Source organism: Alligator mississippiensis, chromosome 1, assembly GCF_030867095.1.
Source record: "Alligator mississippiensis isolate rAllMis1 chromosome 1, rAllMis1, whole genome shotgun sequence".
Lineage (NCBI taxonomy): Eukaryota > Metazoa > Chordata > Crocodylia > Alligatoridae > Alligator > Alligator mississippiensis.
The window spans coordinates 385985564-386013334 of record NC_081824.1 but is presented as its reverse complement, the minus strand read 5'-3'; the positions used below and the strand labels follow the sequence as shown (position 1 = coordinate 386013334).

The 27771-nt window shown below is 44.5% G+C and overlaps 1 long non-coding RNA gene across 1 annotated transcript in view; it reads right to left on the bottom strand.

The window, feature by feature from the left end:
- Positions 1–1452: 1452 nt before the first annotated feature.
- Positions 1453–27771, bottom strand: part of LOC132250213 (uncharacterized) — a 49832-nt gene continuing 23513 nt past the window's right edge. Inside the window, exons 2-3 of the long non-coding RNA XR_009461856.1 lie at positions 5550–5583; positions 1453–2971 (exon numbers count right to left, since the gene is read on the bottom strand). This is a non-coding gene — a long non-coding RNA (uncharacterized LOC132250213). The remainder of the gene's footprint in view (positions 2972–5549; positions 5584–27771) is intronic.

The following is a 27771-nucleotide window of genomic DNA, read 5'->3' as shown; positions in this document are numbered from 1 at the left end:
GTATTTGTCAGGCATACTGTTAAAAGACATAAGAATATAGCATTATGTGCGCACACATATACATGGGTGGACATGTTTGTGCATGTATAAACACAGAAAAAAAGAAGAGACCTGGTAAAAGAGGAGAAACATACCTTTATTGTATGTTTCAGGTGCTGAACTTAATGTTGCCACTGCAGGAGGAGAGCTTGCTAATAAACTGAAGGAAGTAGAAGTGTTAGATTCCCTACTAGACTAACCTGTCAGTCTATGACTTGCTATGATTCCAAGTATATCTAGCTATGGTATTTGTATACTCTACTTATGGGAGGAATACTACCAGGAAGGAGTATTGCATGCTCATAACAGAAGCATCTTTGATGACATTTAATAATGCGAGTAACATGGCATTCTAACAGTTGAAATATCCAACCCATTCCACCCTAAGTCTCTGTCAGGGCCTTGGTTTTATAAAATGTTTTTGTGAACCAGCACTGCCTGTGTCTGCCTGATTGCTGACTTGTCAGCCAGTCCTTGTGATTACTACAGACACTCTTTGGCTAAATACAATCAAAAAGCCAGAGGCTGAATTGATTCAATCTTTGCAGGTTCATCTAAGCTGCATAGATTGAACTGACAAGCAAATGAACAAAAATTCACTTGAATTTTTGGATTTATTCCAGAAATGCAGCCACATGCCTACAGTGGCCCAAGCCAGAATCTGGGGGGCGGTAGGGCATGCCTTCCTGTTCAGCTGGGGCAGACAGCTTGGGCCAAGGCTAGTCCATCCACACTGTGAGGGGGTATTTGTTAGGGAGGTGCAAAGCATCCTGGGATGCTGGGGGACTGTGAGTTAACTTGAATCTGGAGGGAATCTGGGACAGAAGTTCAATAAACTGATTTAACCTAAACCTGTTAAGTCTTATACTACATCTATCCAGGTTTATCTTAAACTAGTTTCAGCCAGTTTGAAAACTGTTTATGTGCACTGAACTTCTGTTGTTACAGATTTGAACCAGTTTCCAATCACTTATACCAGGTTATGTGTAATTTCTGTCCCTAGCCCAAGTGACCAAATAATGGCTGAACTCAACTATCTGCAGGATATTAACTTTATATATTAAGGTACATTCACTGGGCACCTATGCAGGATGTGCTGGATCCTGCTCTGACACATGGTAATTAGCATGTTCCAGTAGCCTTGCATTACACGTATTCAGTGTTACCACATTTCAAAATGGCGGCAGGGGTGCTTTGCCACCATTTTGAAGGGTGGGATGCTGAATATACGTGACGTTGTAGGTGCTTTAATTAAACCAGCTTCCAAGAGCTGCTCTAATTAAAGCGCCCCTTCCACCCCCCCCCACACATACACATGCCAGACCACATGTAAAGACGCACACTCAGATATTTAATATGGTGGGAACATGGTATTGTATTAGTCCCCTAAAAGTCATCATCCTCATCATTACCTGGAATACAGAACAGGACCTGCTGGGGAATTCTGAGGGCTCTGTGTTATTCCTAAAATTGAGCTTCAGTGTTATAGGCACCTACATATCCATTTGATATAGAAACAATCTTTATTCCCTTAAGAAGTGCTACGTTCAAATGAAGAAATGAAGTTTAAAAGAGTTATTAAAAATAACAGGTTATGTAGAAATGTGGGGGTACATTGTCAGCAGGGATCGTGGTTTTCTCTGCTAAAAAAATCCCCAATTTTCACATATAACCCCCCCCCCCCCAAATATATTAGTGGTGTTTTATTTTAATCATGGAAAAATATGGATTTGGGGTTACCTTTTTTAATCTGAAAATTGGGATTTTTTTTTTATTAGAGAAAACCAGATCCCTGATCCCCAGTGATGAAATGAAATGCTTCTGTCTATCACTGGAAATTGTTAGTTTTTAGCAACTGGACATCTACCTTCAGTGGTTAAATACTTTATTACAAAATACTTTTATCTACTGAAATGTACTTTAGACCATGCTGGTTTGTTACCACTTATTGCCTACCAATTATAACCTGAATATGGAACTATGATAAATTCCTTTCATGCCAAACTGAACTTGTAACGGATTTTTCATGTAATGAAAAAAACTCACAATTGCACTCTATCTAAATCCTCACAGGATGAACACCATCCCATCCCATATGTTATTAATATCATCCAGCAAATGACTCTGCCCAGCAAAGTTTGGTTTTCCTTGATCTGGCAATGATAAAACATGCGGTTCAAGTTTAAAATATTTTATCACATTGGAAAAATGATGAGTGGATAGAGGAAAGCAACACCTCTGTATTCTAGCCACCCACTTCTATTTTCCTGGCTTTCAGCCTTGTTAACTCAGCTGGGTCTTTTCTGCATTTTACTATGTTTAAATGTACAACAGGTTGCTGAAAGACAAAAACAACATTCAGTGACTACCTGTGTCAATCTGCACATAACAAAGGTCTTATAGTGTGTGTCTTATAGCTGGCTTTGAAAAATGAAATGATGCAATCAGTTAGGTCACCTTAACTTAGTGAGATACAAGAATTAGTACTAACACAGGGAGTGAGAGAAATAAGTATTGTTAGGAGACAGGTCATCTCTTTTGATCAACACTGACTCAAACAGCATGGAAAGACAAGGAGAGAAAAAATCAAATTGCAGATGCCAGTGAGGTCTCTAGAACCAGTTCCATTTTCTGTAGTTATTGTAGTTTCCAGCACTGCAGTGCAGACACTGAAGACCATGGCACACTTTGCATATGAGTAGATAGCTGCACACAGGAAGGGCAACAAATTGTCATGTTTGGTGCATCCAGTATATCAATAAAACTCAAGCTGGAATTCGTGCTTCTCTTCAGATACTGGAGTGCATCTGTTTGATGCAGTTTAAGAGTTTACAGCTCCCTTTGCTGGTAGCAAGCATGAAGTGCAATTTGTGTCTGTGGTTCTTGATTTTGTCAGAAAAACAGCTTTTACACCAAATACTTGCAGTTTAACCTGAGGGATCAAATAAACAGATAAAACCAAAAGCTGACATAACTCTTAATTCTGACTATTGTTCTTAGTGTAACATCTGCTTATTATAGATTTAGGTTGTTTAGTTGTACATAGTCTTTGCTTTTCTATCCCATACAGTCATTGCTAATTTTTATTGACTTGTGGTCCACAACCAGACCAGCTATTGGTATATGGTCATGTGCTGTATGATAGCTCAGGCTTAAATGCTGGATAGGGATTTTAGGGATGTTAATGAGAGCAGAAGTTGGTCCAATATATGGAGTAGTGGTAATTTTTATGTAAATGATATGACCAGCAGCAAAACAAAACTAAGTTTTTCTTTATACGGAAGGTAGCCAGGGATGCTTGATCAATGAAGAAAAATGCTACCCCTAACATACTTTAATCCTTTCTCTGATTGTATCATGAATTTAAGTTTTGCTTTTAAGATAATATGCAGTTCCCCTCCCCCTTTTTTGTCTCTGGTGCTCATTAGGCAAAGTTTCCTTTCTTAACCATTTTTTTAACTGTTTCATGTTGTTATTAGAGGTAAAAGTTACCCAGCTTTGTCTCTCAGCTTCAGATTCTGGTTTCCACAAAGTGCTAGGCCAAATACAATTATTTCACAGGAAAGTAATTGCTCCCTAGGATGCAGAGATGGGAGTAGACTGTTAGGCACCAGTTATCCCAAACACTAATAAAATATTCAGGTAAAATGAGCTCCACAAATTTTAAGGGGAAAATTAAGCTATCATATACCATTTCTTCTACTGTATTTTGAGAAATCATGTTGATCTAAGCCACCAAGTCACAATAGGACTTGCAAACACCAGAAGGACTCAAGTTATACTTGTCTAATTATACCAAGTCCTATGGTTTCAAATAATTTTTTGTTCTTTACCAAAGAATTGGGGTTGATTTGAATTTAGAATTCGTCAGTATAGGTCCTAACTGGGCATGTCTACACAAGATATTTACTGTGCAATAGACTAATTAACTGCACAGTAAATGTCACATGTCTACACATGAATCTCTATTAGGCTGGAGTAAATGAATTTACTCCACAGCAAGATAGTACTTGTAAATACAAGTACTATCCTACTGCAAAGTAAAAAGCTCCACAGCAGCACTCATGTTGATGCTGGAGGGGCTGGCTGGGGCATGAGGGTGTTTCACTTCAGGGGCTGCCTTCTAGCTAACCCCACGCTGAAGCATTTTTATGCCCTTGCCTGCTTCTCTAGAGCACGATGAACCCAAGGGAACAGCACCAGGCTGGAAGGCTGAACTCTTGGGCCCCTGCTAGCCAGGGCTGCTCTTACCAGACTCCACATGCTGTGGTCCTGGGCACATGTGAGGATGCGCACCTGGGAGCAATAAACTCTGGAGCGATATGCCTGGAGTTCATTCAAGTGCATTAATATGCATGTGTAGATGCACTCACTGTAACCTAACCCTGTCTTCTTTTTCTGTCCAAACTGATTCTCTTTACCTTCCAAAAAAATGTCAGTAACATTTTACCTGTTTCCCCTGGGTCTGATCAGCATAAAGCCCTTACATTAACAGAATCTGATCAATTCTAACTGACTCCAGTGAGATGTACTCCATTCTGCATCAGAATCTTTTAGGACCAAGCAATAAAGCACTACTATTTGTGGATCAGTTGAAGAAATTCCAGTGCCAGACTATGGAAACACAAGTGAGTGTTTGTAATCAATGAACAATTCATAGTTATTAATGATCATTTCTATTTATATATTAGAGTTGGGAACACAACCAATATCTGAATGTTAAAATCCAGAAATATCCAAACTCATCAGCGTTTCTGTATCTCCTTAATCCTAACCGTAATAGAATTACTGCTATATTGTTCCTTTCCCTTCTTACTGTTTTTTAGCTGGGGCTCCAAGCTTGCTTTTTTTCATTTCTTTTTTTCCCCCTCCCACACCCAAAGGCTGTTTTTCTTGCTTTGTTAAAATCCCCAGGTGCCACTCCCTTTATGCAGTTTTCCCAGTAACTAGATTCATACTAGTTTATATTTCTGTGCATCCTCCAAATCTTACCATCTAACCCTCTTCTCAGTCAGAACCCATCCTGTCTCCCTCTGGGCATACAACACTAGTATTCTTCATGGAGCATACCTAACATGCTCACCGCTCTCTCAATATCAGATACTTTATGACTATACCAAAGTTGCTGTGTTGGTTATTGTGTGTCTGCCTCAAGTTTAAGCTCCCCTATGCATGTAACATATGAAAAAAGCCATATTTTTCACACTCTCCTCCAGGATAAGATCTTGGGTCTTTACACAGAGTTAATAACAAGGGCTCCTTAATTTATATACCCAAACTGTAGCTAGATAAATTGATTCACTACTTTGGCTTAGATCCTTTGGAGGCAGATTGCAATTGAAGTTGCAGAGCAACACCTGAATTCTCTCAATATAAAACATGGCTCCAGAAGGTCCATCAAACTTAGGAGAACAGGCTTTATGTAATTTTGTTAGTTTGTTATCTATTGTACTCAGAAATGCTATAATAAGGTGTCGATCACTAAACAACGTAGATGCAAAATAACTTACATGGTTCAAAGCTGAAGACCAGTGAAGCACAACACTGTGTATACAATAGAAACTAGAGTTAATCAGAATGTATGCATCAAAAGTTTTAAGCCAGAAAATAAAAAACAAAATAATTTTGTAATCAATTTTGATTCAACTGATTTTCCTGAAATGAAAAACATTTTATTTCAAGAAATTTTCTCAGTACTCCAAATGCAGCCTGACCAGTGCCGCATAGAGGGGAAGCATCACTACAATGTATCTGCTAATGCATGATAATGTGTGATTAGCCTTGTTGATCACTTCATCACATTGATTACTCATGTTCATTTTGGACTCAACTGTGACTCCCAAGATCCCTTTCTGCTGCTGTGAGGGTTTTCCCCCTGGCCTGTAAGTGTGTTGGTGGTTCTTTTTGCCCGGGTGCAGCACTTTGCACTTGTCTTTGTTGAATTGCATCTTATTTCATTCTGCCCATTTTTCCAACCTGTCCAGATCTGCCTAGATCTGTTCTCTACCCTCTGGTGTGTTAACTTTGCCCCATAATTTGGTATCACCTGCAAACTTGGACAAGGTGCTCTCCATGCCATCGTCCAAGTCACTGATTAAGACATTGAATAGCACTGGTCCAAGGACCAAGCCCTGCAGGACTCCACTACCCACATCTTTCCAGGTTGATATCAACCCGTCCACCATCACTCTCTGGGTGCGATCCCTAACCCAATTTGCCACCCACCTGACCATGTAATCATCTGCATCGCAGCCTGTCAGTTTATTTATGAGAAAAGAATGAGCTACTGTATCGAAAGCTGTCTTAAAGTCCAGGTAGATGACATCTACCTCGACTCCTGCATTTAAGCATTTTGTGACCTTGTCATAAAAGAAACAACGTTAGTCAGGAAGGATCTATCCGAAATGAATCCATGCTGATTTCCTTTCAGCATTGTTTCCCCTGCTGTGCTCTCAACAAATGTGATCCTTAATGATTTTTTCCAGAGTTTTTCCAAGGATAGAGGTGAGACTAACTGGCCTATAGTTTCCCAGTTCCTCCCTCCTCCCCTTCCTGGAAATGGGGACCACATTGGCACTTTTCCAGTTCTCTGGGACCTGACTGAAGCACCATGAGTGCTTGAACAGCTATGTAAATGGCTCTGCTATGACACTGGTCAATTCCTTCAGCACCATTGGATGAAGTTGATTTGAACACATACAGCCCCTGCAAGTGCCCCTTCAATAAGTGTGCGCTAACAGCTGGTGGGCTGGTGTCCCTCCTGTGTCTATCTGTGATCCAGTTGCGGGATTTGTCTTGGTCTGTGTCTAGGAATACAAATACAAATAACTCATTGAAGAACCCAGCTTTGTTCCCCCTCTCTGTCACCAATTGTGCTAGTTTGTCCTGTAGGGGTCTATGCTACCCTGCACCTTCCTTTTGCTTTCTATATACCCAAAGAAGGACTTTTTGCTGTCCCCAGTTCCTGTCACCAGTTCAAGTTCTAATCCTGCCCTGGCCTTCCTAACTAATTCCCCACAAGTGATAGCCAGGGAGGTATACTCCTCCTTGGTAGCTATCCCGTTTCAATAGCCTGTATACCTCTTTCTTTGCCCTTAGGCTTTCCTGGACTTCCCTGTTCAGCCAAGAGAGCTTCTTGGCCCCTTTGCCCCCTTTTATGAGCAATGGGATTGTCCCCTTCTGCGCCTGTAGGATTGCTCCCTTGAGGAATAGCCACCCTTCCTGGACCCTCATTTTGCCAATGCTATTGAGCTTTAACACCTTACTAAGTAGGCTAACTTCAGTGTGCTCAGGAGATTTTCTGAAGTCCAGCACTTCAGCTCCACTGGTTAGTTTACCCACCTGTTGCTGGATAGTGACTTCAATCAATTGATGGTCACTATCCCCTATGTTACCTTGTACCTGCAGATTCCCCACCAGGCCATTCCCTATAGCTAGCACTAAGTCCAGCAAGGCATTTTCCCTAGTGGGATCATATACCTCCTGCATTAGATGGAGGTCCTGTATGCAGGTTAAGAACCAACATGAGTGGTTAGATTTGGCTGACTGCTCCTCCCAGCAGATGTCAGGGTAGTTTAGGTCACCCATGACAACCATATCTCTCGACCATATGGCCTCTGACAGCTGTCTGGAGAATTCCAGGTCTAGCTCATCCTCCTGGTGTGGCGGTCTATAGTAGACCCCCACTACCAAGTCCCTTTCCCCCCAACACCCTTGTATCTTGACCCACAGTACCTCAGCTTGGCCCTCCTCTGATCCCATCTTGATTATAGAAGATGTATATTGTTCCTCAACATAGAGAGCAACATCCCACCCCGCCTTGTTTCCCCACTCTATCCCATCTGTACAACCTGTAACCCTCAATGTCTACTGCCCAATCATGAGTAGGGTCCCACCAGGTTTCAGTTAGTCCAACCAGGTCGAAGTTGTTGCTTGCAAGCAGAAGTGCAAGTTTCTTCTGCTTGTTCTCCCTGCTCCTAGCATTAGTGTAGAGATATTTAAGCCCCCTGATGGGTGCCCTTGGTACCCCCCTGTCCTGATGTCTATCAGGCCCCTTAATGCTTAGCTTAGTGCTTACCTGGGCTGATAGTGTGCTACATCACCACATATCATAATATAGTTAAAAACAGTCTGCAGGGCTGTGAAATAGGAACTACAGTAGCAGCTATCAGGCAACAGAATTTCAGAAGAAAGGGAAACTTGATTATTGGAATATCAAGACCATTAAAAAGGAGAGTCAATCACATGTGGAATGAAGAGTTTAGAAGAAACCAGGAACCAGCAATTGGCCACTTGAGAATAAGCCATGATAATCTACTGACTCCCTTACTACTGCCTAAATAGAAATGCTGCTGCCACTCCCAGACAATTGGTTTTAAACTTAGGGTGGGCCCGGAAGTAAAGGTGGTGGGGGTGGGGTGTGACTGTACCCCTGCACCTCCCTGGATATGTCTCTGCTAGTGCATTATATGACATGTAATATCATCCAGTCATGTCATAATAATATTATTCTGTATCTATTCTTTTTTTTTTAATTTTGATAATTTTTTTAACTAATACTGAAAGAAGATGCAGCTTTGTTTAGATTGGTGAATCTTATTTCCTAGATCTGTCTCCTTTTTTCTTGAACCATTTTGCCTGTTTCTATATTGGGCTATGGCAGTTTCTGTCATGGCCTCCTTTCCCTGGTTTCTGTTCTGTTCTGTCTGTGGTATACTTGTTGATTTATGGCAATCTGTTTCATATGACTGTCTTTACTCATTATATTTTTTTGCCAGGTTATTTCTACCAGCCACTTTCTCTGAGGCTACTTTGACAATAGTTTTATCCTTGATCCATGACTTTAGGCAGCCCTGAGATAGCCTGCTTACCTTCTCCCTTTACTGGCTGAACACCCATCTGTATGTGAACATTTTGCTGAGATACTGTCCTGCCAATGGGCTCTATTTTTGAGTGCTGGAGTGAGTGTGGCATTAACAGAGGTAAACATACCTCTTTCTACTCAGAATGCCAAGTGGAGTCCAAGATTGCAACATTTGCATTTCAATCATAGCACCATACCTTGCTTTAAAGAAAATGGCTGTCAGAGGATGTCTTTACCACTAGATGGCAATATTGGGTAAAATTCCAATCTTGCTTCTAAAATTTCCTCTAACATCCATATATATCAAGGCAAAACAACATTTTTGCAATAGTTTTCCATATAAATTGTATTGCAGTAATAAAAGTCTATAATAATAAACTTGTTAAGAAAGAGTTTATCATACATTTTGTGCAACCTAACTACGGGTGGTTAAGCCCAATCTTTTCGAGTAGGTCGGGGACAAAAGGGTTTGAGCCTTTCCTCCTTCTTCTGTCTCTCCCTCCGTCAACAGAAACACACCGGGGAGGCAGTGAGATAAGAAAAAAATCGCTTTTACTCACTATTCAGGCAACAATCTCGTACAGCTGTGTTTGGAATCTAATTCGCCGATTCCTCGGGAGCTCTTGAGCATACTTGGGTGGTATACCAAACTGTGATGGGGCCGTCCAGGTTTTCACGGATGCAGTACCTCCGGCGAGGGTGATCAGTCCTCTCCGATAGTATGCGGGTCCCCCCCATTGTTTTGGCGCGCTCCCCTTTTAACCGGGCAGTGTCTGCCCGCTCCCTGCCAATTAGCCCGAGCGGGAATGCTGCTAACCATGCCCATCACTCCTCCTCCCCATGCTATGAGCACGGCTTGCTCTCATGTTGGTATTTGGTCATATCTTTTCTTATTTCTTTACCACATGCTCCCTTGACCAAATGCCAATCTCGAGCATGCTTGGGCTCAAGAACTCCCTTCAAATACAGACAGCTGATACAGGTATCAATAAAATACTAAACAATGACTAAATCTAATCAAGTCTATCTAGATGCAGCACAACGTTTCTGCCAGAAGGTCATCGCCAATGGGTTCACTCGCAGCGACGAACCTCACATCGTGTTATGCATCGACGGCTTCATGCCGCTTCGGGATGGAAAACAAAACTTGGGGTTCATAAATAACATGTACTAAACTGTACTGCGAACTCGGGGTCCATTAATAACATGTACTAAACTGTACTGCTGAAGGCACTGGCCGACATCATTGCAGAGCCACTAGCGGGAATATTCGAATGCTCGTGGCGCACGGGCCAAGTCCCGGAGGACTGGAAAAGGGCCAATGTGGTCCCCATTTTCAAGAAGGGGAGGAAGGAGGACCCGGGCAACTATAGGCCAGTCAGTCTCACCTCCATCCTTGGCAAAGTCTTTGAAAAAATTATCAAGGCTTACATTTGTGAGAGCCCGGCAGGACAAATTATGCTGAGGGGAAACCAGCACAGGTTCGTGGCAGGCAGATCGTGCCTGACCAATCTAGTCTCTTTTTATGAACAGGTTACGAAATGCCTGGACACAGGAGGAGGGGTGGATGTTGTATACTTAGACTTCAGGAAGGCCTTCGATACGGTATCCCACCCCTTACTGGTGAACAAGTTAAGAGGCTGTGACTTGGATGACTACACAGTCCAGTGGGTGGCGAATTGGCTAGAGGGTTGCACCCAGAGATTCGTGGTGGATGGGTCGGCTTCGACCTGGAAGGGTGTGGGCAGTGGGGTCCCGCATGGCTCGGTCCTTGGACCAATACTCTTTAATGTCTTCATCAGCGACTTGGACGAGGGAGTGAAATGTACTCTGTCCAAGTTTGCAGATGACACAAAGCTATGGGGAGAAGTGGACACGCTGGAGGGCAGGGAACAGCTGCAAGCAGACCTGGACAGGTTGGACAAGTGGGCAGAAAACAACAGAATGCAGTTCAACAAGGAGAAATGCAAAGTGCTGCACCTAGGGAGGAAAAATGTCCAGCACACCTACAGCCTAGGGAATGACCTGCTGGGTGGCACGGAAGTGGAAAGGGATCTTGGAGTCCTAGTGGACTCCAAGATGAACATGAGTCGGCAGTGTGACGAAGCCATCAGAAAAGCCAATGGCACTTTATCGTGCATCAGCAGATGCATGACGAATAGATCCAAGGAGGTGATACTTCCCCTCTATCAGGTGCTGGTCAGACCGCAGTTGGAGTATTGCGTGCAGTTCTGGGCGCCACAATTCAAGAGGGATGCGGATAACCTGGAGAGGGTCCAGAGAAGGGCCACGCAATGGTTAAGGGCCTGCAGACCAAGCCCTGCGATGAGAGACTAGAGAACCTGGACCTTTTCAGCCTCCGCAAGAGAAGGTTGAGAGGTGACCTTGTGGCTGCCTAGAAGTTCATCACGGGGGCACAGAAGGGAATTGGGGAGTATTTATTCACCAAGGTGCCCCCAGGGGTTACAAGAAATAATGGCCATAAGCTAGTGGAGAGCAGATTTAGATTGGACATTAGGAAGAACTTCTTCACAGTTAGAGTGGCCAAGGTTTGGAACGGGCTCCCAAGGGAGGTGGTGCTCTCCCCTACCCTGGGGGTCTTCAAGAGGAGGTTAGATAACCATCTAGCTGGGGTCATCTAGACGCAGCACTCTTTCCTGTCTATGCAGGGGGTCGGACTCGATGATCTATTGAGGTCCCTTCCAACCCTAACAGCTATGAAACTATGAATCTATGACTTAGCCAATTATGATGAGCTAAGACGGTGCGTGTGGGTGTGACTGCTTCAAGGGAAACAAGATAGGTGTTTGGGTACTCGCCGGGCTCAAGTACAACACTGGGAACTGGAGTCGGACGTTTACTGGTAGCCATGGGGATGTTCAGCCACACTGTTTCTTGGGATGAGTAACATGACTTCCAGGCCAGACGTGGCACTGGGGTACGTTCATCCCAGAAAACTTTAGTGGCGTTCATGGCAATTAGTACATCGTTATTGTACTTGGTCCAGTTCTTAAACGATCCATTTTCCCTCAGTCTTAGCTGTTCCTTGTACAGTCGTATCTGGCGCTCCACGACACCATTTGATTGCGGATGGTAAGGTAAATGATGATGCCACTGAATATTGTGCTCCATCACAAACCGCTCTACACTTCTGGAGTTAAAAGGTGGTCCTCCATTGGAATGTATGACATGGGGTACTTGCCAATGAGCAAAGGCAAGCTGTAGACATCCCTGAATTACGGGAGTGGTGGTCTTCCTCGTGGGGAGAATGAGGATTTGACGGGTTCCCAGGTCCACAATTACTAATCCCTTATTTGGTGTTTTGGCTCCTGGGAGTGGCCCAAGCAGGTCCACTTGCCACACCTTTCCTGGAGCAAAGTGTGCTGGATCATAGATGCCTCTTTGGTGCTTATGATGCACCGGTTTTTCTCGTGCACAAGCGGAGCAGGCCTGGACTATCTTTCTCCATCGTTTTACACTCGGTCCTTCACTGCCTTCTTTCCTCCAGCGTGCTTGTGCTCTTTTTGCTCCAAGGTGTCCCCAACGCTCATGGAGCCAAACAAGAAAGGGATCAATGTCTACAACGTTGGCGACATGTAACTGAGGCACTTCCTTCTCATCCGTGGATCCTTGGTGTGCCAGCAGCTGATCTATAATGGCATGCACAGGATCTGTATCGGGTTGGTGAGACCGTGTGTGTTTAATTAAGGGGCAAACAGAGAAGTGTGACAGAATGGTCTTGACATCGTCCCAGAGAGTCATGTGTTCTGTAGCTTGCACCGTTCCGGTGACAATCCTGTATATATATTCTTTATCTACGGCTATAACAGGTACCGGAAGCGTCCCGTCATGGTGACGGTAGGCATGTTCAAGAGCTAGTTGGAACCCTCGTAGTTCAGATGCTTGAACTGACTCCTCTGGATGGGACGTTTTGAGCTCGTAGTCATGACAAGGGTCATAATAATATCCATATCCTCCGCCATTATGGGATGTACTGTCTGAAGCTATCCATGCTGGGGATGTGGTCCCATACAATCGCGGGACACTAGAATCGTCCTCTTCAGTGACCGAGATCACCTCTCCATCAGCGACTTGCCACGCTGACCAGTGATACTGGTGACGAAGGACTAGGGTGCTCCAAGTCTTCTCCGTGCCCTGATGCTCTGGATGGATCCTGCTAGGATTAAGCAGTCCTAGTGTGGTGCCGCCAGGTGTGACAAACACACCTGGGCTCGCTGTGAGGTGTTCCCCCAGTTGGGCTGTGAGCATAATCTTCCCTAGACAACCATATCGATGTTGGTGGCTTTTTAGTGTGCGATGACCCGTATATGCGAGTTCTCCCGTTTCAGTGCCATTGGCTGTAAGCCAGATATGCTCCGTGGTGTAGCCTACATGGATCGTCAGGAGGCTACTGGCGGGGGGCGCGATCAGGCACATCGCTTTGACCTCTGCTATAACCTGTTCTAGTGCAGCTTGGTCATGCTCACTCCATGGGACTCTACATCGCGTCTTCTTACGGATTTGTTGTTGTAGATGCTGGATAACCTTTAGATGTGATGGTGCCATGAAGTTACGGAACCAATTTAGCAAGCCTTGAAAATCTGCCTGCTTAGTCGGCCAAGGTGAGGACAGTTCCGGGGTAGCATTGTGTGCTGTCCCCGATCGCCATGGTCCAGTGAATCATGTCCCTAAAAACTTGATGTCCGAGGACGGCTCACTCATGGAATTTGTCGGATTCACTGTCCATCCTTGATCGCTCAAGTGGTCTTTTAGGTCTGCAGTAGTGATGCGGACCGCGGCACGGTCATGCCCCATAATAACATCGTCGACATAGGTCCAGATGTAGACGTCTGCAGTCTTTGGGCGGGCACGGACAAAACTGTCAATTGTCCCATTCATCGCTGCAACTGCTAGGGCTGGTGCGTTGCGGTAACCTTGGGGACAAACCTTCCAGGAAAACATCTGTCCGCCTACACACATATTAAGAATCTCATACGGATCATGTATAGGAATCGAGTAGAACATGTCCTTTAAATCTAGCGTGGTGGCAAACCACTCTCCGCCTCTCTGTGTCTCGGCCATGCCATCGAGGATGTCTGAGACAGTCTGCATGGCGGGCATCTGGAGCGGCTTACAGCGACGATTCACTTGTCAGTAGTCCACCACTAGACGAGCCTCCATCGGCTTTCCCGGTTTGGGGATTCCCCACCCAGCTGAGAGTAGGTGGAGGACTTCACGGGCTGGATGCACTCTCGCTTGCACAAATCAGCCAGAAGATCTTGGATTTGGAGCTGCAAATCAGTGCGCGTCGGGATTGGCTGATACCGCCAGGGTATAGAGCTTGCTAATGCTGGCTGGTGTTGTTCCCCTGATGTCACAGTCAATGGGAGTGCTAGATATATGACGTTTTTTAAGGCCAACGTCTTTATCGCAGGGATACCCAAGATATTTATGCCCCCTAAGACTCCATGCAATACCCTTTTGTTGATCCAAAACTTGACCACGGGTGCAGATGTCATGGCATTCAGCCCTTGTATGAAATGACCTTGGATGTCTTAACATGGGGTGTCTCAGATCTCAACACATTTACTTGAGCTTCTGTATCTAGCAAAAAGCGCACAGGGGTAGGGGTAGAATCTGCGGTCGCGCTCACATCATAAGTTGCATGCGGGCATTCATCATCGGTAGGTCGGCTGTTGTTGCCCGTCTCAACGGCCGCTACTCGTTTTTTTCCCTGTCTAGCTCCTGCTCCCTAAGCTTGAAGCCTAGGTTCAGTGCCAGCATCCTTTGCCCCTCATCTCCTAACCCACGAAGCTGATTCTTCGTCAGACCGCTCTTGCTCGCAGGAAACTGAACGTAGAGCGTTCCTTAAGTGTGCGGTCTGGTGGTTGTCCACGTGGTGAACGATCAGTTCAGGGTTTTCTGGGCGTCGCTTTCCACGTTCCTATGGCCTGTACCTCCTGTACTATTGCTGGTGAGGTAGGCTTGTTTTCTGCTTTACGCGCTGTGGTGAGCTTTCCCAAACTGCTAAGAACATTCCCTATCAGCCCCCCTACCAGTGGGTGTAATAACAAGTGGAACATGGGTGTATTCGTACCTCCATAAATCTCAACACAGGCTTCCACTCCTGACGCTGATACAGGAACTTTACCAGGATCCCTGCACCAGCGATGCGGCCAGACATTGCTCGCCTGAAGTGAAGTCAGGGTTAGTGGGTCCTGTCCGGCATCCCAAGTCAAGTAACTGACCCCCGCTATTGCGTACAGTAGCTGTGCGGGTGATGGATCATCAGGCGGGTCCACATGCCAAGCATGAGTTCGGCTCAGCAGTGCTGGAACCGTGGCGGCACACAGAGGGATTGGCCAAGCCTGATTGCGCAGTACTTGAGTCATGTCGCTACACGCTCCTCTACTCCATGCGGGCTGGCGCATTAGGATAGCACACTCCTCCGGGTCTACTAGGTCTGCCCCGTGCTCTAGTATCAGTCGTCCTAACCATACTGCCAGTGTTTCACCCGGATTTAGTCAGGTATCCTTTGTTAATTCTTGGAGTTCCCCTCTAGTGCACGTGCAGAAGGTAGTGAAGGTGCGGATTCCCGCGCTATCTATGACAGTCTTCACTAGGGTTGCAGGGTTCGCATGCAGAACGGATGTGCCTGCGTCGGTGGGGAGGGCTGAGCGTGGCTCTGGCGATATGTTATATGGAGGCGGTTCCTCGGGCGGGGCCGACGGGGTCTCTCTAACGTTGGGGTTTCCCGCCTGGGGCTCTTTGGCCACGCCTTCTTCTTCGCCCGCTACACCATCTTTAAGTGGCGGCTCAGGCTGTGCGGCGTTCTGCTGCTCAGCCATTCTAGTCAGCGTATCTATTATGCTGGCTTGGTTTGCCGCATGCCGCAGCAAGGTAGTCTCTGAGCGAAACAGGATATTAATCATTTTTCCCTTGTTCCACCTCTGTCCCGTCCACCCCGCGGCATCCCGTCCATCGACCTCAAGACTCTCATGGAGTGCCGTTAAGATTTCATTCTCGGTACCCCCGAGATCGAGATCGGGGCAGCTGAATTTATCGGGAGGGGTTTTGTAGCCGCTCCCTTCCTTTAGGTACTGTATACACTTGGCATACTCTTTTGCGGGAATACGGTCATCCGTGCCTGCGAGCCTGACATGGCTAAGCAACGCCTCGGGCTTTTTTTCAGGTGGATGATAAAGAACTGCGGGGCTGGAAAGGAGACATCCTAGGGCCGCAGGACTGAGGCCCGACACAACCCATTCTTTAGGTGGCTCCTCACTATCTTCGGTCGGGCGATGGAAACATAACCTCCCATCTTCCTGTCCTGCCTATATTGATGATACACCACATGAGCCCATAAATCATCGGCGTTCGTGGTTGGGGGCCGGTGATGGTTTCCCCACGGGCAATGCCTAATTAACTCGTCGGCATCTCCTTCGTTTCCCCTTTTCCCCAAGGATCCCATCCTCGTCGCCATGTGCAACCTAACTACGGGTGGTTGAGCCCAATCTTTTCGAGTAGTTCAGGGACAAAAGGGTTTGGGCCTTTCCTCCTTCTTCTGTCTCTCCCTCCGTCGACAAAAACACACCAGGGAGGCAGTGAGATAAGAAAAAATCACTTTTACTCACTATTCAGGCAACAATCTTGTACAGCTGTGTTTGGAATCTAATTTGCCGATTCCTCGGGAGCTCTTGAGCATACTTGGGTGGTATACCAAACTGTGATGGGGCCGTCCAGGTTTTCGTGGACGCAGGACCTCCGGCGAGGGTGATCAGTCCTCTCCGATAGTATGCGGGTCCCCCCCGTTGTTTTGGCGCACTCCCCTTTTAACTGGGCAGTGTCTGCCCGCCCCCTGCCAATCAGCCCAAGCGGGAACGCTGCTAACCGCGCCCATCACTCCTCCTCCCCATGCTATGAGCACGGCTTGCTCTCACGTTGGTATTTGGTCATATCTTTTCTTATTTCTTTACCACACATTTCTTCACAGATTATGTTTGCTTTGTGACAACATTTTTAGGCAGTCATGATCCCTATGCACCCTGTACATTCAATGGTGTAATGCTGAGCTCATCTACTCTACCGCATATTCAGGTATTTAAATATGAGTTTCTCAATTTCCATTTATTACATTTTTACTGCTGTTCCTATTTATAAGTAAACTCAAGCACTTAAGAGTGAAGCCATTACTGTGTTGGAAAGTAGACCTATATGAGTCAGACTGCTGTTATCCCAGGATAGTGGTCATGATGGTGGCAGAAGAAAATGCAAGAGCCATCCTTCGTCTGCTCCACTCTGAACCCCCATATAGGAGCCAACATTAATCACATTGTCTGCACTGGCACTGGCTAATTTCATACTATCAGTCTTTCCAAGTAAGAACTATTTGAACTAAGGAAATATTAGTTCCGTATTAGAACTAATTGATTATTTTTTCCAGAATCATTTTTCAGTGGAAAATGGTTTCTCAACCAAAACAAAACCTTTTATGGAAAAAATAAGTTGAACAGAAAGCCAAAAAATATTGTTGGTGTAAGTTCCTAGATTGCAAACAAAACAAAACAAAAAAAGAAAAAAAGAAAGAAAACCGCAGGTTTCCAGAATTTTTTTTCCTACTGCAAACAAGATTTTTTTTCTGAAGATATTTTAGAAAACTGATTTTTTTCTATCTATTGGTTTATAGTTTTTTGGTAAAAAAATGAAAGGTTTGTGAGAGATTTAAACAAACATTTAACTAAAAAATAATAGACATTTTCAGCCACCATAATAGACATATCTCCTGTCCAGGGCTGTCTCTTGGAGGGGGGGGGGGGTGAAAATTGGGGTGACTGCCCTGGGCCTCGCACTTGGGGAGCCCTGCAGTCAGTGCAGTATAGGCCCCACCACAGCCACCATGCATGGCTGCCACTGAGCGCTGCTGGCTTCAGCCGCTTGCCAATCCCCCTCCCGCCACTCCACTGGCTCTGGCTGAGCACCCCCCCTCCTTCCCCCCAAGCCCCACACAAGCTGATATGTCTCGGGCCCTGCATACCACTAGGGACATCTCTGCTCATGCCGCTCTGCATGTTCACCCCCAAATATCTCAGTAAGGATTTATGTGAACTTGAAGAATTCCTCTAGGAATTTCAGGTTCCTTAATCTATTATGCACCCATCTGGCTGTAGGTAAACGCTTGGAAATCTTCTTCAAACTGTGCCATAGCAAGGCGGGGGGGGAGGGGGCAGAGAGCAGGGCAACTGCCCCAGGAGCTAAGGGATGCCAACAGGCACTGCCCAGCTGGGGTGGGGCAGAGGATGGAGATGTGAAAAACTCTTCTGGGGGGGAGTGGGCACTGGGGGAGAGTGTCTCCCACTCCTATTTGCACTCTTGGGCAAGCATGGGGGGGGCATGTGGCCCCTGGATCTGTGCGCGGGGCCCGGGTGGGCTGCTGCTGCGGGCTTTGTTCTGGATGCCAAACTTCATTGCTATGGTACTGCCTTCAAATATACTACTTTGGGATCCAGTTTTAAATTTGTTTGGAAGGATAAGGCAGAGAGGAAAGTGTGATAAGACAAAGGCGAGAGACCAAGAGAGTATATACATTAGTTGGCAATAATTAGGAAGCATTAAAGCTGGTCAAAAGTCCATTAAAATATAATGATAAAGTTCAAATATGAATTACAGAATAACAGCAAGCCTCTAGGAGATATTAGAGAGGCCAAAAGAGACTGAGGGACCATCAAATAGGATCATAATGTCATGAAAAGAAACAGAAATATAGTGGAACAACAGAGGCACCCCACATTAGCTACATAAGCAGTGGCAAAGATTACCAACATCCCTAGACATCTAATGGGGAACAGCAAAAAGTTCATCCTGTATCTTAAGCAGCTCTACAGAGGACTTAAAAAAAGTAGTAGGACTGGTGTGAATTGCTGCCTGTGTTATGTATGCCGTGGTTGGCAGGGAGCAACAGAAAGAGATCAGCAGTTGGCCACTTGAGAATAGGAAAGAACTGGCTGAGAATTCAGCCTGTGTCCAAGCCAACTGATACCTGAAATAAAAGCTTGACTTGTATACAGGCTTATTGGAGTAAGGCTTAGAATAAAGATTTGAATCCTATTTCTGACTTTTTTATTTGACCTTGAATAAATTACTTTTCTGTGCCTCTGTTTCTGTTCCTGCCCTTTGTCTGTCTTGCCAGTGTGTTTTAGAATATGAAATGTAGATCTCATTATGATCATGTATGTGGTATAGCACTACGGGATCCCTACATACTTTGCGTCCTTTATGGACTCTCTATATGAAAAATAACAAGTACCAATAACAACAACAGTTTGGGCAAGGAGAAGGTACTTCAGGATTTATCTAGCTGAGAAATTCTGACAAAACTTGCTTTCTGTTGGAAAATGAAGCTTCATTTTAATCAGAACTTCTTACAGGAGCATGGGTGGATCCAGGATTTGAGAAAGGGGTGCAGTATGTGCCATTGGTGCTGCTACATGAACCATAGAGGGTAAGGATGAGGCATGCCTGCAGCCCCCAGGCTGACAGAGGACACTGGAGGGAGGAGTGGGAAGGGAGCAGATGCAGGAAGAGGTGCTAGGGCTCCACCAAGTCAGCAGGGTATAGTGGAGGGTGCTTCCCTCCTTCCTGCACCTGGCCCCTGCCCAAATTCATGATGCTCCCTGTCAGCCCCAGGAGCTCCAGCTACAGGGAGCAGCTGTGCAGGGTCCTGGGCTCAGCTGGAGGCCGCAGGTATTCCCTACTCATCTGGGAGCTCAAGCTGCTGGAAGCAGCTGCATAGCATGCTGGGCTTGGCAGGGAGCAGCAGCAGTGGGAGGCAGATTCTCTCTTTCTCCCTCTGCTTCCTACTGCCATCCCCATTCCCATGTCCCTTGCCAGCAGGAAGCAGGGGCAGGAAGAGAGAACCTGACTGCCTGCCCCTGCCATTGCCCTAGCCATTGCACTGGCCCAGCTGCTCCCCACAAACCCCAGATAGAGCAGGTTCTGGAACCCATCCTCCCCAAGCCTGGGTCAGTTTGGGACACTGGCAGCAACAGGTGGGTTCACCCTTCCTACACCTGCTCTCTGCCAGGCCCTCCTGGGTGTCCCATGTCAGCCCAGGGGCTCCAGAAGTACCTTAGTGGTTTGACTGTAGCTCCCTGCACTCCAATTGCTGCTGTGGAGTGGTTTGCATTCCCTGTATCTAGCTTACATTACTGTTCCCTAACCACCAAGCTCAGTGCAGGCTCTTCTGCTCAGAAAGCAAAATTTTAGCTCTCCAGAAAGAGCCTGGAGGAGTCATGCTGGCTCCCTCACAGCCCTCCCCCTTTGCCTTTCCAACTAGGACCTGGGACCCCGCTTCCTCCACTGGCAGCAGGAACCAAAGAGGTGCAGCCATGCCACTGCATCCATTCTGAATCCATCCCTACAAGTATATTGAACTATGTGACAAAGCAGGAAAAATTGCAGGAAATTATTTCAACCTTCTTGGTTTGTTTTAATCAAGTTGAAATGTTTAATTTTAATAATGTTTAAATGTTTAATGTTGATAAGTTAAATGTGTGTTTTAATTTTGTAGTTTGCATTTTGCCTTCTACAATATCAATTTTAATATTATGTTTAATATTTGGCTGTGGGGTAATGCTTCTTTAATTTGTTTTTGTTCTCTGTGCAACCCTATGGCTTGCCTTCTTGTCTGCTCAGTGGCCCAATTTCAACAGGTAGGATTCCTACCCAGCCTAGCCTATAGCTTAGTACTTAAGGTACTCCTCTGAAAGTTTGAACACTCTTTGTTTTAGAATCCAGGTCTCCCATTTTCTGGGCTAATGTTCTAACCACTTGGGTACTGGATAAAAAGTAGGCACATCATTCCTTGCTATGCTCAAGAGAAGCTATGGGGTACTGCGTTATAGTGTTAAGCTTGCTCTGTGAATAGCTTAGCAAATTTAGGCACCTCCCAGCACAGATCAAGATTGCACCATAGTTTAGATAGGATTTAGGTGCCAACACAGTTTGTAAACATACAAGCCTAAGCCAAGGCACAGGAAAAATTCTTCTTGTCAAAGTAGACATGCCTAAAGCAGTTTTAGGGTGGAAATGAGCTAGAGTGCTCTTTGTGACATAGTTACCTAGGGGTGCCTATACACATGCAGCAAGGCTGCTCTGACGCGCTGTAATTACCATGCATCAGAGCAGACTCAACGAGTTTGCTAGATCATGGCAATTACTGTGCTTCAGCAGACTCCAGTATCACTGTATCAGTGTCCCCACACTAAAAAATGGTAGTGGGGGTGCTTTAACTAAAGCTCATCAAACGAGCTTTAGTTAAAGCACCCCCACTACCATTTTTTAGCATGGGGTTGCTGATACACATGATACTCTGGGTGCTTTAATTACAGCAGTTCTTAAAGCTCTCTCCCCCACTCTTGAAGCATGTGTATAAATGCCCCTAAGGTACATACAATATTACATTTAAACTGGTGGAATCACAGTTCCATCAGTTGAAATGCTCTGTGAAAAAGCATTTCAGCCAGTTTAAAGAATGGTTAACCCAATGAAAATCTCCACTGGGTCACACAAGGTTGAAGTGCCAATTGATTGGGGTGCTTGTATACAACCATATACTCCACCTAAGCCTTGTTTAGGTGCTATGAGAACAATTTGGACTGGGGTCCAAAAGCAAGCTAAGCAACTGGCAGGTTTTTTGGCCAATGAATCTGCAAACTAGGAATCCACAAGCACTGGAGCACATCATCATCTGGGCACTAAAAGTGAGAGGGTGATCCACCTGCATGGAAGCTTGATGACCTGCTTCTAGGTTGGTGGGTAGGTGTTCCTCTTCCACAACCACTCTAGATGTTTCAGTTACTTAGGATTTTAAGTATGGAGGTTTGTTTCTAGAATAATTGGCTAAATCCTTAACTGGTGTAAACTAATGTAAATCAATGGAACTATGCCAGATTACACTAGTTTAGAAACTGAATTTATACCTGTGTACCTTTGGGTTGTCTTTTTTTACACTCTGATATCACATTAGGAGAGTTCTCTCTCTCAGATTCAATATTTCAATATGTGGTCATAACATCCTGGAACTAGTATTGCAAGTATATAAAGATTTGTCAACTGCTTTTAACATGTTGAATGGTGTGCATTATAGAGTTAATGAAAATTACATAAACCTAATGCAATGCACATATAAATAATGCATCTGGCAGGTGTTCTAAGGTGTGAAATAATTCAGAATATTTTTTCTTTTTTTTTTACTTGAAGCCCCTATTTTTGCATTTGTATGGCTGCTCCATAGTCCTTACTTCACAAATACAGGTAATGACTTTTTTTCTTCCCCATGGGGCATGTCTACACATGTCCTCCCATGGTGCAGTTGTTACTGTGCCATCATTTAGTACTTGCTTTAGGAAGTACTAAATTATGGTGCAGTAACAGCTGTTACTAGACCATCCCGGTAGCACATGGTTATTTTTAGCAGCTATGACACTGTAGTGACATGCTATAGCGAGTCTGTGCCTGCCATCACAGTCTGTGCCTGCCAATGCTACTATGTCACCATAGTGACAAGCTACAATGCCATAGCTTGTCGCTATGGTGACATAGTGTCTTGTGTAGATGCGCCCCATGAAGAATATTCACTTTATAGCTCGACTGTCTGAGTTTCTTGTAGTGGGGGAATACAAGTAGAAAAGACAGCAAAAGCTTTATGTCCCAGAAATACCTGGGAAACCTAGGTTTCCAACTGCCAAAGGCATAAGAACAGGGTTTGCATTCTGGACAAAACCTATGGGACAGCTGGTGGGGAAGTGCTAGAGAGGCTGAGCCAGGGGTTCAGGAATAAATATTGGAAGGATCCTTCCGCAGAACTTCACTGTGGGTGGGTACATGAGCATCTTGGCATTCCAGTCTCCACAAATGTAAGTAGAATCTAAAAACTGTCTAAGAGCTGAAAAATGCCACTTTGTGTAAAGATGACAAAAGATTTGGCCCTAAATGACTACAGCTTAAATGATGACACTGGATACATGCAGACATTTGCTATACCTGATCTCTGATAATGTGGCTTTAAAATGCAGATCAGGAGTGACTTGTACACACATTCACCATTGACAGGAGCTGCTCTGGGAAACTGATGTAAATAACTCAGGATTGGGGGATGAGGAGGCAAGATCAGGGGTTGAGGGGCTGGCAGGATCAGGGTGATGGGCTGGTGGGCCTGCAGGTAGGATTGGTGGGTCCACTGGGGGAATTGTCTGTGTGGGGCAGGGATTCAAATTCTGGTGACACTGGAGCTTACTGGAAGTGCTTTAAGGTTACTGTGGGTACAGTAGCTTTTGCTTTGAATGCTCTGGGCTTCATATCAAGACTAGATTGATAAGAATGATGAGGCTATGAAGAGCTGCCTTGATGAGAAATATCACACACATTTATCTTGGATGACTGATAAAACATCAACATCCTAGGAAACCTCTTTTTACCACATGCGTAGCTTCCTTCAATCTAAATTAAAGTCTTTGATACTTAGTAGTTCCATCCCTGTTTGTGTTCAGATGGATACAGCAATCCAGCTGAGAGGGTAAAAGCCTGGAAAGATGGGCTGGAGCCTGAGACAGGCTGAAACCAATGCAGGATTAGGTGTGGTCAAGTGAAGAATGACTAAGTAAAACCTGCAATGCATGGGCATGGCTATGGGGGCAGCTGGAGGCCATGATTAATGCCTCTAAGCTGATTTAGTGCCTTAAGGCTCAGATAGGGTCAGTAGGGCCACAAGTGGGATAGTTAGAGCAGGATAAGTTGCAGAAGGGCCCATAAGAATTATAGTAGAAAACAAAAGGTTTTGAGAAAAACTAATAGGACTGTAAGTCTGGCTAGGTCAGTCAGGTGCAAACAGGATTACTCCAGGACTCAGAGACAGTCTCCCAATGCATATGTTTCTTTAACATGTGGCAGGTGAAACAGCAAGGAGATACACTGAGGAGCTGGAGTAAGGTAGATTTAATATGGCCCCCGAGGGGCATCACAGAGTCCAGTCCTGCTACAGTATTACTCTCAAGTAGCAAAGTACCTGGCTTGGATGCTATCCCAGCTGTGATCTTCAGAGCTCTTTCAGTTGATGTGGCTTAAAAGAATGACCACCCAGGGATACACAAATGCTTCTATTTTTCCACGTAGAGAAGAAGGCAACTAATCATTTTATTTGTGATGATCCTCAGAAAATCTCCCTAACTGTCAGTGGTTGTTGGCAAGATTCTTGCATGAGTCATCCTTGACCACTTTTCTTGCTGTGTGATCTTTGTAGCATGGTAAAAACAAGATGCATGTAAATAGCAGAACATTGACCTTTACAGTGTCTTCATTGATTTTATAACACCATCAACATAGAATGTATGGGAGCTTCTAATGAAGATGGCTGTCCTAACAAATTCAGTATAATGGTTAGATATCTCCATGATAGGAGGTTGGAAAGAGTAATGGAGTATGATACTATACTATTTCCATTCCACTTCCAGTAATAAAAAGTGTCAAAGCTGTGTCCTTGCACCTATACTCAACTATACTAAAATCACAGTGATGCTGAGATAGTTTGGCTAGATCAGGCCGGGGGCAGGGAATCCATTGTGACCTAACGCGGGGGATGGGGAATCAGCTGGGCTTACTCCCTGTTCCCTGCCAAATCTTGCACTGGGGATGGGAAGTCAGCTCATCTAGACTGACTTCTCATCCCCAGCGCTATGGTTGAAATGTTTCAACTTTTGAAACGTTTTGACTAGCTTCCTTTTGTTTTGAGGCTATTTCAACACCCTTTGTTTCACTTTGATTTTGCTGTTTTGACCTCAAAATGAGTAGAAACAGAGTCGAAATAAAATGGCTGGTGAAATTTTGCACAGCCCTAATATCTACCTGCCTTCTGTCTTCTGACTAATGTGGCTAACTACCTCTCTCAATCTACAGCCATCACATCAATATTATGGGCCATATCCCATAAAGGTTGTTTAATAAACAGGGATCCTGGTTTTCGCTGATAAAAACAATCCCCAATTTTTGGATTTAAAAAAGTAACCCCAAATGACATTTTTCTCTGATTAAAATGAAACACCACTAATATATAGATATTAGTTATAGATATAGTTATAGATATAGATATTATTTGTGTTGTTCTACTGCCACATAATGTTATGACCACAGCTAACTCACTGGCAACAAAGATTGATGCAAATGAAATCTAAAATCTATAGATATATATCTATATAGTTGTGTTTCATTTTAATCATGGGAAAATGTGAATTTTGGGTTAGTATTTTTAAACAGAAAAAATGGGGATTTTTTTTATCAGAGAAAACCAGGATCCCTGATGATAAAGTATAAGATGACAACATAGAATCCCAAATACTGAGATTCTCTGAGGAAATATGCCAAGTATAGGTGTTATGATTATGAAGATGCAATTATTATCAGTCTGGCCATGTAGCTGGGATAACTGATAATTGGTTCCCTGATGAAGAATTGTGCTCTGCGTACAATCGAGTGGTTCTATTTAAAGACAACTTTGAATCAATACAATATTAAAGTTCAGAGATGGGAACAAAAAAACCTCATGGATACAACACACTATTCAAATTGGTTCATTATGGTATAACTATCTCTGGGAGAATGCAGAATGCAAGCATTTACAATGAAACTCTTGACATCAGTATTAATCCTCTGAATCTACAACATGCATTTAGTCCAGTTTATAATCATATAGTTCAGGCAAAAAATGGAATTAACCACCTAAGAACCAATCATTAAATGCCTTTACCTTGAGTTGAAAAGCAGCCCTCTTAGGGTGCATACAGACATTCAGGAGGTCAGGGGGAGGTTACTTCATATTAAAAATGGCTACCCAATTTAACTTAGTTCTTCCAGATATGGACCTTACACTAGATAGGTTGATCTAAGTGTGAACTGTACACTGTAGATCAGTCTAAAAACGGCCTAAGTTAACTCTTCCTCGAAGGTGCACCTAAACTTAGATCAGGTTGGCCATTTTTAGACTGATCTGTCCTAAACTTTTGTACAGTTCCCAGTGCAGCCCCAGGATTAGGAAAACCATCCAATGGCCTCAGCCTCAGAAATGCGCTTTTCTCCCACCCCCAGACAAACAACCCTCCCTGTGGACCAGCACCCTCTCCTGCCCCATTGCCCACCAAACCCCGATCCTGCAAGCTGCTCTTGGTGTTAGTTTTACTGGTGTTTGCCAGTGCTGGGAGCTGAGTGAGTAATTCAGGATGGGAGGAGGGGCAGGTGAGTTGGGGGGGTTGTTTCATGGGTGGGTTGTTCATCTGGGGGTGGGGGAGTTGGGAGGATACAAATAGCCCCTAGTCCAAGGGGGTAGGGAAGAGTCTCCTCTCCCCCTCTTCCCCTGCAGAACCTGTGAGACTCCTGGACCCTGCCAATCCCCCGTGGACCCCATCCTGACCCCCCCCCAATCTCTCCTGCAGACCCTGCTTGCCACCAATCCTCCTGCAGATGACCCTGCCTGTCCCCCCCCCAACTCCCTCAATCCCCCCCCACTAGCCTTACCTTAGATCAGGTGGCCTTAGATTGATCTAACCTCTCCAAATTTCTGCACACACCCTTAAGGAGGATGGCATCTTACAAAGGATGACAACACTGAGATCAGAAGGAACCCATAGGTGGCTTCTCTTTAGCCTAACATACTTTCTTTGGAACAGAACAAAGAAGAAAAAGCAAATCTTTCATACATGTGGTGCCATAGGCCCTTTAATATCCAGTGATAGCAGATGTCTCATTACTTAACTAGTATCTCTCTCAACATGTTATTTTAGCAGGTTTAGCTAAGTTGGGCCAAGACTGAGAAGGCTGAGGCAAAAGTAGTGGGGGCTGAAGCCTGGGAGAGACTGAAGCCACAACTTTACTGGTATCTATCTGGGCAGTTCAATACATTCCCTATATTCAGTAGCATGCTATTGTGAGTAAAGGCTTACTGAATAGAAATAAAGGTGCAGATTTAGCTCCTTAATTGATAACCTGCTCCTCCACAATGCTTATATCCTTGTTTTCAACTAGAGATAACTTTTCAGTCAGTATGTTCAAAACAAGATGGTAAATAATGCTGCACATTAATACCCACTTCACTTCAGCTAATAAAAAAAAATTGAAAATTTCCAGGAAAATATTTGCTTTTTCTTTTTTGGAAGCATCAAAATAGAATGATATTTTCCCTTGAAACTTCATTTTATTTCCATATTAGCATAAATGTGCTATACTAGCATAACCACTATCTAGTTTCATTATCAGGAAATGTCAGAAATGAAATCTAAAGGATCCCTCACCATCATCATTGTATGGCTTCTTATGTAAGGGGTCTCAGCAGTGATACTGTGTTTTGTTTCTGTTGTTCTACTGACACATAATGTTATAACCACAAGTAACTCATTGGCAGCAAAGATTAATGCAATTGAAATCAATGCACATTTTGACATGAAACAAATGTACATTTGAAATATGGAGTGTGGAGTCATTAGATGTATTACCTCTATGATTTCCATGGAGGTACAAATATGGTCATCTTTATATATTTGTGTGTGTGTGTACAAGCTGGAGACATAGTGGGATGCTGTTTCAGCTTTCTGGTGGTGAAGGGGGCAACATTAGCAAGGGTCTGCTTTCAAAGGTGTGTTACATCCAGAGGGAATCTCTTCACCGGGTTTTGGCATTGGAGGATCTTTGAAGATTTTTGGATTTTTACTTAACAGGTGGTCTTAACTCACACTATAGTCTCTATTGAGCTGAAGCTGCACAGCACTGCATGAAACTTCCCAGCTTAGCTTTCTGGAGGAGAGAAACCACAGGAACCTTCTTTTATAGGA